The following is an 11,750-nucleotide window of genomic DNA, read 5'->3' on the forward strand; positions in this document are numbered from 1 at the left end:
AATAATTAATACAAATGACAGATTTCAATAATGTTTATTTCTGAACATACAGTACACGACTGACATAATAAGATACACCATTCATTCACCACAAAATGAAATGAAAAAACATAAATCACTCAACAGTTATAGTGATAAAGCGTAGAAAGGTTTTCCCCTAATATTCCTTGGTGATAGTAAGCAGTGAACATCTATTGTTTCAACCTGGGCAGGGGATTGTACACATTAAAGTGCCATCTAGACTATTTTAAAGTAGGGTCCCAGTGGTAAGCATTTTCACAAAGTAGGAGTCCATAGGGCCCCTCAGGAGGAGGCCATACTCAGAAGGGTCCCTCAGGAGGAGGCCATACTCAGAAGGGCCCCTCAGGAGGAGGCCATACTCAGAAGGGTTCCTCAGGAGGAGGCCATACTCAGAAGGGTCCCTCAGGAGGGTCCCAGCGGTATGATCAGTAGGGTCCCTCAGGAGGAGTTATAGTCCGTATGGTCCCAGTAGTATGCTCAGTAGGGCCCCTCAGGAGGAGTTCATACTCCAGTAGATGGTATTGAATAGCAGGCAGGACATAGTGAAGGCCATGCGAGGAGTACGAGTCGATCAAGTAGGTGTAGCTAAGTAGCAGGTCCACGTTCTGCCGCACCAGCCGTTGTCGGTGGAGACATGTCCCCTCGGTTGAGGGGGGGGGGGGGGGGGTCCCTCAGGGTTCTGGGGTGGAGTTCCGTGGGAGTTTGACAGATGGGGGAACAGGGTCCACTTGATGTCATTGCCGTGGAAACAGCCGTCGAAGGCCATGGCCTGGCTGGCGTTATAAGAGGTTGGGAGCTGAATGGGGGGACAGACACGCACACATATAGAATACATCTCGATACACTGTGTGGATCATATAGAACATACTAGGAAAGAAACTTGTGGTGATTTCATGGAGTCATAATTTCTCATATCTAAACACTAGAGAGCAGTGTGGTGTAGAGAGAATACTCTCTCAACAAATATCCTGGAAATTAATGACCTCTGACCTTTCCTCTATTCAGTCGTCTCATGTCCTCTAGCATAGAACAGTAGTTGACAGCAGCGTATTCTATCACTGACAGGAACACAGACAGGAAGCTGGTCCATAGGTAGATGTCCACCACCTTCACGTTAGGACACCTGAATCACACACACATGCAGTGTACACACGCACACACACACACAAACAAACACGCATGCAGGCACACACACACAATTACACTTACTTGTGGCATGGAGGAGGACACCCCAGTAATGATGGTGGACATGGTCAGTACTGTAGTGATAACTGAAGGAAGAGGACATGTGTGTGGGGGGAGGGGGACAGCAGGTGTGTTAGGACTCACTTCTGTCATCATGAAGTGCTTTGAGAGAATCACATCACCTCTACCTTACCTGACACCCTAGACCCACTTCAATTTGCTTACCGCCCCAATAGATCCAAAGACGATGCATTCACCATCGCACTGCACACTGCCCTATCCCTTCTGGACAAGAGGAATACCTATGTAAGAATGCTGTTCATGAACTATAGCTTAGCATTCAAAACCATAGTACCCTCAAAGGTCATCATTAAGTTCAAGGCCCTGGGTCTGAACCCCGCCCTGTGCAACTGGGTCCTGGACTTCCTGACGGGCCGCTCCCAGTTGGTGAACGTAGGAAACAACTGCTTCACTTCGCTAATCCTCAACACTGGGGCCCCACAAGGATGCGTACTCAGCCCCCTCTTGTACTCCCTGTTCACCCATGACTGCGTGGCCACGCACACCTCCAACTCTATCATCAAGTTTGCAGATGACACAACATTAGTAGGCCTGATTACCAACAATGATGATACATCGTACAGGGAGGAGGTGTGGGCCCTGGGAATGTGGTGCCAGGAAAATAACCTCTCACCCAACATCAACAAAACAAAGGAGCTGATTGTGGACTTCAGGAAACAGCAGAGGTAACATCTCCCTATCCACATCTACGGGACCACAGTGGAGAATGTGGTAAGCTTTGAGTTCCTCGGCGTACACATCACTGACAAACTGAAATTGTCCACCCACACAGACAGTGTGGTGAAGAAGGCGCAACAGCACCTCTTCAACATCAGGACATTGTCTTGGCACCTAAAACCCTCACAAACTTTTACAGATGCACAACTGAGAGCATCCTGTCAGGCTGTATCACTGTCTGGTATGACAACTGCACCGCCCGCAACTGCAGGGCTCTCCAGAAGGTGGTGCGGTCTGCCCAACGCATCACCGGGGGCAAAATACCTGCCCTCCAGGACACCTACACCACCCAATGTCACAGGAAGGCCAAAAAGATCATTGAGGACAACAACCACCCTAGCCACTGCCTGTTCACCCCACTATCATCCAGAAGGCGAGGTCAGTACAGGTGCATCAAAGCTGGGGCCGAGAGACTGAAAAACAGCTTTTATCTCAAGGCCTCAAATAGCCATCACTAGCACATTAGAGGCTGTTGCCCTATATACATAGACTTGAAATCACTGGCCGCTTTAATAATGGTACACTAGTCACTTTAATAATGTTGACATATTTTGCATTACTCATCTCATATGAATATACTGTATTCTGTCCTATTCTACTGTATCTTAGTCTATGTCGCTCTGACATTGCTCCATTCCTTTACTTAGATTTGTGTGTATTGTTGTGAAATTGTTAGAGATTATTTGTTAGATATTACTGCACTTTTGGCGCTAGAAACACAAGACCTCTGAGATGCATCTGCTAAACACGTGTATGGGACAAATTCAATTGGATTTGATTGGATTTGGATTTAAATTGGATTTGAGATCTCTAAAGGGAGAGGTCTGTGTGGGGGACAGCAGGCGTGTAAGGTTGGATAGCTCTAATTTTGTATTTATTTATTTAACCTTTATTTAACTAGGCAAGTCAGTTAAGAACAATTTCTTATTTTCAATGACGGCCTACACTGGCCAAACCCGGACGACTCTTTGCCAATTGTGCGCCGCCCTATGTGACTCCCAATCACAGCCAGTTGTGATACAGCCTGGAATCGAACTAGGTTGTCTGTAGTGACGCCTCAAGCACTGAGATGCAGACCGCTGCGCCAACTCGGGAGCTCCTAAAGGGGGAGGTGTGTGTGTATAAACTACTATGTACTGTATTTAGTATGTAGAAGTATAATCATGTGAATTGGTCTGTGTGTGTGTGTTTAAACTATTATGTACTGTTTTTAGTATGTAGAAGTATAATCACATGAATTGGTCTGTGTGTGTGTTTAGCTCTAGCCAGGTGTGTTCAGCGGTGTGTGTGTGTGTGTTAACCCAGGGAGACCCGGCAGGCTGGGGAAATAGGTCTGCAGCATGAAGAAGAAGTGTCTCCCCAGGATGAAGTTTATTAACAAGCTGTTACACCAACCTGGAGAGATACAGAAAGGAAAGGTGATGGAGAGATACAGAAAGGAAAGGTGATGGAGAGATACAGAAAGGAAAGGTGATGGAGAGAGACAGAAAGGAAAGGTGATGAGAGATACAGAAAGGAAAGGTGATGAGAGAGACAGAAAGGAAAGGTGATGAGAGAGACAGAAAGGAAAGGTGATGAGAGAGACAGAAAGGAAAGGTGATGAGAGAGACAGAAAGGAAAGGTGATGGAGAGAGACAGAAAGGAAAGGTGATGGAGAGAGACAGAAAGGAAAGGTGATGAGAGAGACAGAAAGGAAAGGTGATGAGAGAGACAGAAAGGAAAGGTGATGAGAGAGACAGAAAGGAAAGGTGATGGAGAGAGACAGAAAGGAAAGGTGATGAGAGAGACAGAAAGGAAAGGTGATGAGAGAGACAGAAAGGAAAGGTGATGGAGAGAGACAGAAAGGAAAGGTGATGGAGAGAGACAGAAAGGAAAGGTGATGAGAGAGACAGAAAGGAAAGGGGATGGAGAGAGACAGAAAAGAAAGGTGATGAGAGAGACAGAAAGGAAACGTGATGGAGAGAGACAGAAAGGAAAGGTGATGAGAGAGACAGAAAGGAAAGGTGATGGATAGAGACAGTAAGGAAAGCTGATGAGAGAGACAGAAAGGAAAGGTGATGGAGAGAGACAGAAAGTGAGAAGATAATGGGGGGAGAGACAGAAAGGAAAGGTGATGAGAGAGACAGAAAGGAAAGGTGATGGAGAGAGACAGAAAGGAAAGGTGATGAGAGAGACAGAAAGGAAAGGTGATGGAGAGAAACAGAAAGGAAAGGTGATGAGAGAGACAGAAAGGAAACGTGATGGAGAGAGACAGAAAGGAAAGGTGATGAGAGAGACAGAAAGGAAAGGTGATGGATAGAGACAGTAAGGAAAGGTGATGAGAGAGACAGAAAGGAAAGGTGATGGAGAGAGACAGAAAGTGAGAAGATAATGGGGGGAGAGACAGAAAGGAAAGGTGATGAGAGAGACAGAAAGGAAAGGTGATGGAGAGAGACAGAAAGGAAAGGTGATGAGAGAGACAGAAAGGAAAGGTGATGGAGAGAAACAGAAAGGAAAGGTGATGAGAGAGACAGAAAGGAAACGTGATGGAGAGAGACAGAAAGGAAAGGTGATGAGAGAGACAGAAAGGAAAGGTGATGGATAGAGACAGTAAGGAAAGGTGATGAGAGAGACAGAAAGGAAAGGTGATGGAGAGAGACAGAAAGTGAGAGGATAATGGGGGGAGAGACAGAAAGGAAAGGTGATGAGAGAGACAGAAAGGAAAGGTGATGGAGAGAGACAGAAAGGAAAGGTGATGGAGAGAGACAGAAATGAAAGGTGATGAGAGAGACAGAAAGGAAAGGTGATGGAGAGAGACAGAAAGGAAAGGTGATGGAGAGAGACAGAAATGAAAGGTGATGAGAGAGACAGAAAGGAAAGGTGATGGAGAGAGACAGAAAGGAAAGGTGATGGAGAGAGACAGAAAGGAAAGGTGATGAGAGAGACAGAAAGGAAAGGTGATGAGAGAGACAGAAAGGAAAGGTGATGGAGAGAGACAGAAAGGAAAGGTGATGGAGAGAGACAGAAAGGAAAGGTGATGAGAGAGACAGAAAGGAAAGGTCATGAGAGAGACAGAAAGGAAAGGTGATGGAGAGAGACAGAAAGTGAGAGGATAATGGGGGGAGAGAGAGAGAAAAGTTGAGGGTTTTCTTAAAGAAGCAGTACGTTAGCCTAATAGTTACAAGAGACGAGACACACAAAGAACGCAAAACAGACACATATAAATACTCAGACAGACCCGTGCTGCTGTAGAAGGCAAGGCCGCTGGAAGGGTGGAACTTCTTGATGAATAACTGAGAGAGAACAATCTCATCTGTCCTCAGAGACTCGTTGCCATTCTTCCAAAACAACATCAGATCATTGTCATTATACGCTTCTAGAAAGGGGGAGAGAGAAAGTGTGGTGTGTATTTGTGTAACCAATCAATCAGCAATCAGATGTTTAGTGTGGGTGAATGTTTATTTATGTAAATATGTGTGTGCATGTCTGTGTTAGTGTGTGTGTGTGTGTGTGTGTGTGTGTGTGTGTGTGTGTGTGTGTGTGTGTGTGTGTGTGTGTGTGTGTGTGTGTGTGTGTGTGTGTGTGTGTGTGTGTGTGTGTGTGTGTGACTCAATGCTCTCTAGTTGTAGTAAACAGTTCTGAAGTCTATGGAGTAGAGAGCAGTCACTGGGATCCTGAACAACATAATAATCATATAAAAAGAGATAAGATATAGTATACCTACATACAGCATAGTAATATACACACAGACGCTGATGCTCTACCTGACGCTGTAGAGTATGGTTCCGTCAGGAGAGACCCTGATCATGGTGTTCTCCACGGTGGTGTCCTGGATGAAGGACCTCTTCGAGTGGGCAAAGAACACATCAGGAACCCACGTCTTCTTCACCAGACACCCACCAAACGTCCTGCTAACTTTGCTACGAGACATAAAAGCCAGCCAGTCAGGAGTGACGCAGGTACAGGGTCATGGTGATACCCTCGGCAGAACACAGAAGATTGTTCAGATACACATGTGGATTGATTATACACACACGTGTATAGATTACACACCCATGTTGACCTCTGAGATGATGTCGATACTCTCCACCTGGACATCAATGCCCACAGGGATGGCTGCACCTGAGAACACACACACACACACACACACACACACACACACACACACACACACACACATATATATAGCTCGTCAGGACCGGAGGAGCTCCTCACCACGACCCAAACCACCAAACCAGAGCAACAAACACAAACACCCACAAATTCCTGCTACACCCACACACATGACATCACACTGAAGTCATTAATCAGGGCTATTCTCTGGTTGTCTCCAACCCTGGTCCTGGAGAGCTGTAATGTGTACACTTAGAAAAAATGGTTCCAAAAGGGTTCTTTAGCTGTCCCCATAGGAGAATCAAATCAAATTGTATTTGTCACATGCACTGTGTAGACCTTACCGTGAAATGCTTACTTACAAGCCCTTAAACAACAATGCAGTTAAAAAAATAGAGTTAATCAAATATAGGGTTGGTGACCATTGCGCTACTCTGAATATGGATCAGGATCAGGGTTGGTGTTCACTTCTCTACTCTGTATCAGGATCAGGATCAGGGTTGGTGACCACTGCTCTACTCTGTATATAGATCAGGATCAAAGTTGGTGACCACTGCTCTACTCTGTATATGGATCAAGATCAGGGTTGGTGTTCACTACTCTACTCTGTATCAGGATCAGGATCAGGGTTGGTGACCACTCCTCTACTCTGTATATAGATCAGGATCAGGGTTGGTGACCATTGCTCTACTCTGTATATGGATCAGGGTTGGTGACCACTGTCCTACTCTGTATCAGGATCAGGATCAGGGTTGGTGCCCACTGCTCTACTCTGTATATAGATCAGGATCAGGCTTGGTAACCACTGCTCTATTCTGTGTCAATATCAGTATTGGTGACCACTGCTCTACACTGTATCAGGATCAAGATCAAGATCAGGGTTGGTGATCACTGCTCTACACTGTATCAGGATCAAGATCAGTATTGGTGACCACTGCTCTACACTGTATCAGGATCAAGATCAGGGTTGGTGATCACTGCTCTACACTGTGTATAGATCGGGATCAGGGTTTGTGATCACTGCTCTACTCTGTATATAGATCAGGATCAGGCTTGGTGATCACTGCTCTACTCTGTTTCAGTGTCAGGATAAGGGTTGGTGATCACTGCTCTACACTGTGTATAGATCAGGATCAGGCTTGGTGATCACTGCTCTACGCTGTTTCAGTGTCAGGATAAGGGTTGGTGATCACTGCTCAACTCTGTATATAGATCAGGATCAGGCTTGGTGATCACTGCTCTACTCTGTTTCAGGATCAGGGTTGGTGACCACCGCTCTACTCTGTGTCAGGATCAGGATCAGGGTAGGTGACCACTGCTCTACTCTGTATATAGATCAGGATCAGGGTCGGTGACCACTGCTCTACTCTGTATATAGATCAGGATCAGGGTCGGTGACCACTGCTCTATTCTGTGTCAGGATCAGTGTCGGTGACGACTGCTCTACTCTGTGTCAGGATCAGGGTTGGTGACCACTGCTCTACTCTGTTTCAGGATCAGGATCAGGCTTGGTGATCACTGCTCTACGCTGTTTCAGTGTCAGGATAAGGGTTGGTGATCACTGCTCAACTCTGTATATAGATCAGGATCAGGCTTGGTGATCACTGCTCTACACTGTGTATAGATCGGGATCAGGGTTTGTGATCACTGCTCTACTCTGTATATAGATCAGGATCAGGCTTGGTGATCACTGCTCTACTCTGTTTCAGTGTCAGGATAAGGGTTGGTGATCACTGCTCTACACTGTGTATAGATCAGGATCAGGCTTGGTGATCACTGCTCTACGCTGTTTCAGTGTCAGGATAAGGGTTGGTGATCACTGCTCAACTCTGTATATAGATCAGGATCAGGCTTGGTGATCACTGCTCTACTCTGTTTCAGGATCAGGGTTGGTGACCACCGCTCTACTCTGTGTCAGGATCAGGATCAGGGTAGGTGACCACTGCTCTACTCTGTATATAGATCAGGATCAGGGTCGGTGACCACTGCTCTACTCTGTGTCAGGATCAGGGTTGGTGACCACCGCTCTACTCTGTGTCAGGATCAGGATCAGGGTTGGTGACTACTGCTCTACTCTGTTTCAGGATCAGGATCAGGGTTGGTGACCACCGCTCTACTCTGTGTCAGGATCAGGATCAGGGTTGGTGACTACTGCTCTACTCTGTATATGGATCAGTGTCGATGACGACTGCTCTACTCTGTGTCAGGATCAGGGTTGGTGACCACCGCTCTACTCTGTACAATTGTTTTATACTGTCAACATCATAAACTGGTCGGGAACCCTCTCACAACCTCTGTTCCAAAAAGACTAGCTCAATATGGACAAGGGATCACACACACACACACACACACACACACACACACACACACACACACACACACACACACACACACACACACACACACACACACACACACACACACACACACACACATACACACACAGTGAGTATAATGTGAGCCAGTGTTGGTTTGGGAGCGATGTGTTCAATGTCTCAGAAACTCATTGGCCAGCACATCTTCTCATAACGCAGCTATTGCATGCATCATCAAAGGGGGCAGAGATTGACTGATTGGATTAGTTTCATTGGGAGACAGAGAGCAGGTTAGCGATTTTCGTCATGGATCTTGTTCTGGAGGCAGCTAGGCAAAACCCTAACCTTAAATGAAGACCAAAAAGCACAGTTTGGTTTTCATGAATGTTTCCAATATAGCCCATTTTGACGTTGCAGCTGGCCTACCTAGCGGAATCTTTCAATTCTGCCTCCAGGACAAGACCCATCACAATAAATGTCAACCTGCCAACAGAGATGGAGGTGTTTCCTGTGTATGTGGCACATGTGTGTTTCTGACCTCCAAAGCCAGGTCTCGTAGCGATGTCGTGTTCCTCGATCCTCAGCAGCCGTTCAGTCTTGATGAGTAGAGAGTTGGTGCTGTCCTGCCTCTTCAGCTTATGGTCTATAGGCCTGGAAAGACAACACACATTACAAACACACACAAACACGCCCTGCGATAGTTGAGTGATGTGTCTCTTTAATAAGCCTGTAATTGTAGGGTGTGATTGGAGAAACACTGCCTGCGGTTTCTGCAACAACCTTCCCACATACACACACTGCCTGATTTGGGTAATCAGCTACTCCCTAGAATCACTCCAGATTCCTTCCCGCATTCCGTAACTTAATGAAGACTGATATAGCCAGAAGCCAGTTGAAACGCAGGTCAGGCAGTAAGAATGACAGAATGTGTGGAGTTACAGGGGGTATGGGGGTTATGTGTGTACATGCATGAATGCCCATTGTACAGGGCATTCGGGAAAGTATTCAGACACCTTGACTTGTTCCACATTTTGTTACGTTACAGCCTTATTCTAAAATGGATTCAATATTTGTTTTTCCTCATCACACAATACTCCATAATGACAAAGAGAAAACACGTTTTTAGAAATCTTTGCAAATGTATCTACATTTTTTTTTAAATACCTTAGTTACGTAAGTATTCAGACCCTTTGCAATGAGTTTGCTGAAAATAAACGCAGTTGACAGTGAGGACGTTTATTTTTTTACTGAGTTTATAAGTGTATATACAGAGCCTTCGGGAAATTATTCAGACTCCATTTTGTTACATTACAGCCTTATTATAAAATGGATTCAATTAAATACAAATCCTCAGAAATGTACACAAAATGTATTGACAAAGTAATTTTTGCAAATTATTATTATTAAATAAAAAACTGAAATTCCTTCTTTACATGAGTATTCAGACCCTTAGCTATGAGACTCGAAAATGAGCTCAGGTGCATCCTGTTTCCATTGATCATCCTTGAGATGTTTCTTCAACTTGATTGAATTCCACCTGTGGCCAATTCAATTGTTTGGACATGATTTAGAAAGAAACAAGCGTGTCTATATACTGTATACAAGTGTGTCTATATACAGAAACTATACCATGAAGTCAAAGGAACTGTCCGTAGATCTCAGAATTGTGATGAGGCATATATCTGGGAAGGGTATTAAACCATTTCTAGAGTCTTGAAAGTTTCCAAGAGCACAGTGGTCTCCATCATTGGTAAATTGAAAAAAAAAGTATGGAACTACCCAGATTCTGCCTAGAGCTCTCCGTCCAACCAAACTGAGCAACCGAAGGACCTTGGTCAGGGAGGTGACCAAGAACCCAATGACCGCTCTGACAGAACTGCAGAGTTCCTTGGCTGAGAACCTGCCAGAAGGCCAACAGTCTCTACAGCACTTCACAAATATGGGCTTTATTGGAAAGTGGCCAGATGGAAGCCACTCCTGAGAAAAAGGCAGATGACAGCATGCCTGCATTTTGCCAAAAGGCACGTGAAGGACTGAGAGCATAAGGCAAAAGATTTGTGGTCTGATGAGACAAAAATGTAACTCTTTGGCCTGAATGCAAAGTGCTATGTCTGGAGAAAATTAGGCATAACTCATCACCCGTCTAACACATTCCTATCGTGAAGCATGGTGGTGGCAGCATCATGCTATGGGGATGCTTTTCAGCGACAGGGACTGGGAGACTGGTAAGGATAGATGGGAACAATGAATGGAGCCAAATGCAGGCAAATCCTTGATGAGAACCTGCTTCAGAGTGCAAACGACCTTAGACTGGGACCAAGATTTACGTTCCAACAGGACAATGACCCCAAGCACACAGCCAAAGCAACGCTGGAATGGCTTCAGAATAAGAATGTGAAAGTCCTTGAGTGGCCCAGCCAAAGCCCAGACTTCAATCCTATTAAAAATCTGTGGAAAAATGTGAAGATTGCTGTCCACCGCCGCTCCCCATCTAACCCATTAACAGAGTTTGAGAAAATCTGGAAGGAAGAACGGGAGAAAATCCCCAAATCCAGATGTGCAAAGCTGATACAGACATACCCAAGACGACTCAAAGCTGATACAGACATACCCAAGACGACTCAAAGCTGATACAGACATACCCAAGATGACTCAAAGCTGATACAGACATACCCAAGACGACTCAAAGCTGATACAGACATACCCAAGACGACTCAAAGCTGATACAGACATACCCAAGACGACTCAAAGCTGATACAGACATACCCAAGACGACTCAAAGCTGATACAGACATACCCAAGACGACTCAAAGCTGATACAGACATACCCAAGACGACTCAAAGCTGATGCAGACATACCCAAGACGACTCAAAGCTGATGCAGACATACCCAAGACAACTCAAAGCTGATACAGACATATCCAAGACGATTCAAAGCTGATACAGACATACCCAAGACGACTCAAAGCTGTTACAGACATACCCAAGACGACTCAAAGCTGATACAGACATACCCAAGACGACTCAAAGCTGTTACAGACATATCCAAGACGACTCAAAGCTGTAATCGCCGCCAAAGGTGTATCTACAAAGTATTGACTCTGTGGTGTGAATACTTACAATATGTAATTGAGATATTTCTGTATTTAATTTTCAATAAATTTGCTAACATTTCTAAAAACACGTTTTCAATTTGTCATTATGGCTTATTGTGTGGCTGTATCACAACAAAATGCTGAATAAGCCAAGGGGTATGAATACATTCTGAAGGCCCTGTGTAGCCACTGTATATCCACTGTATGACCAAATCAGTACTTGACTTCTCTCTAAGGGGTTTGT

The 11,750-nt window shown here is 45.1% G+C and overlaps 1 pseudogene; it reads right to left on the bottom strand.

Moving 5' to 3' along the window:
* Nucleotides 1-17: 17 nt before the first annotated feature.
* LOC118938944 lies at nucleotides 18-11,454 on the bottom strand (annotated as a pseudogene).
* Nucleotides 11,455-11,750: the final 296 nt, after the last annotated feature.

The sequence above is a fragment of the Oncorhynchus mykiss genome, chromosome 15 (assembly GCF_013265735.2).
Source record: "Oncorhynchus mykiss isolate Arlee chromosome 15, USDA_OmykA_1.1, whole genome shotgun sequence".
NCBI classification, from domain to species: domain Eukaryota; kingdom Metazoa; phylum Chordata; class Actinopteri; order Salmoniformes; family Salmonidae; genus Oncorhynchus; species Oncorhynchus mykiss.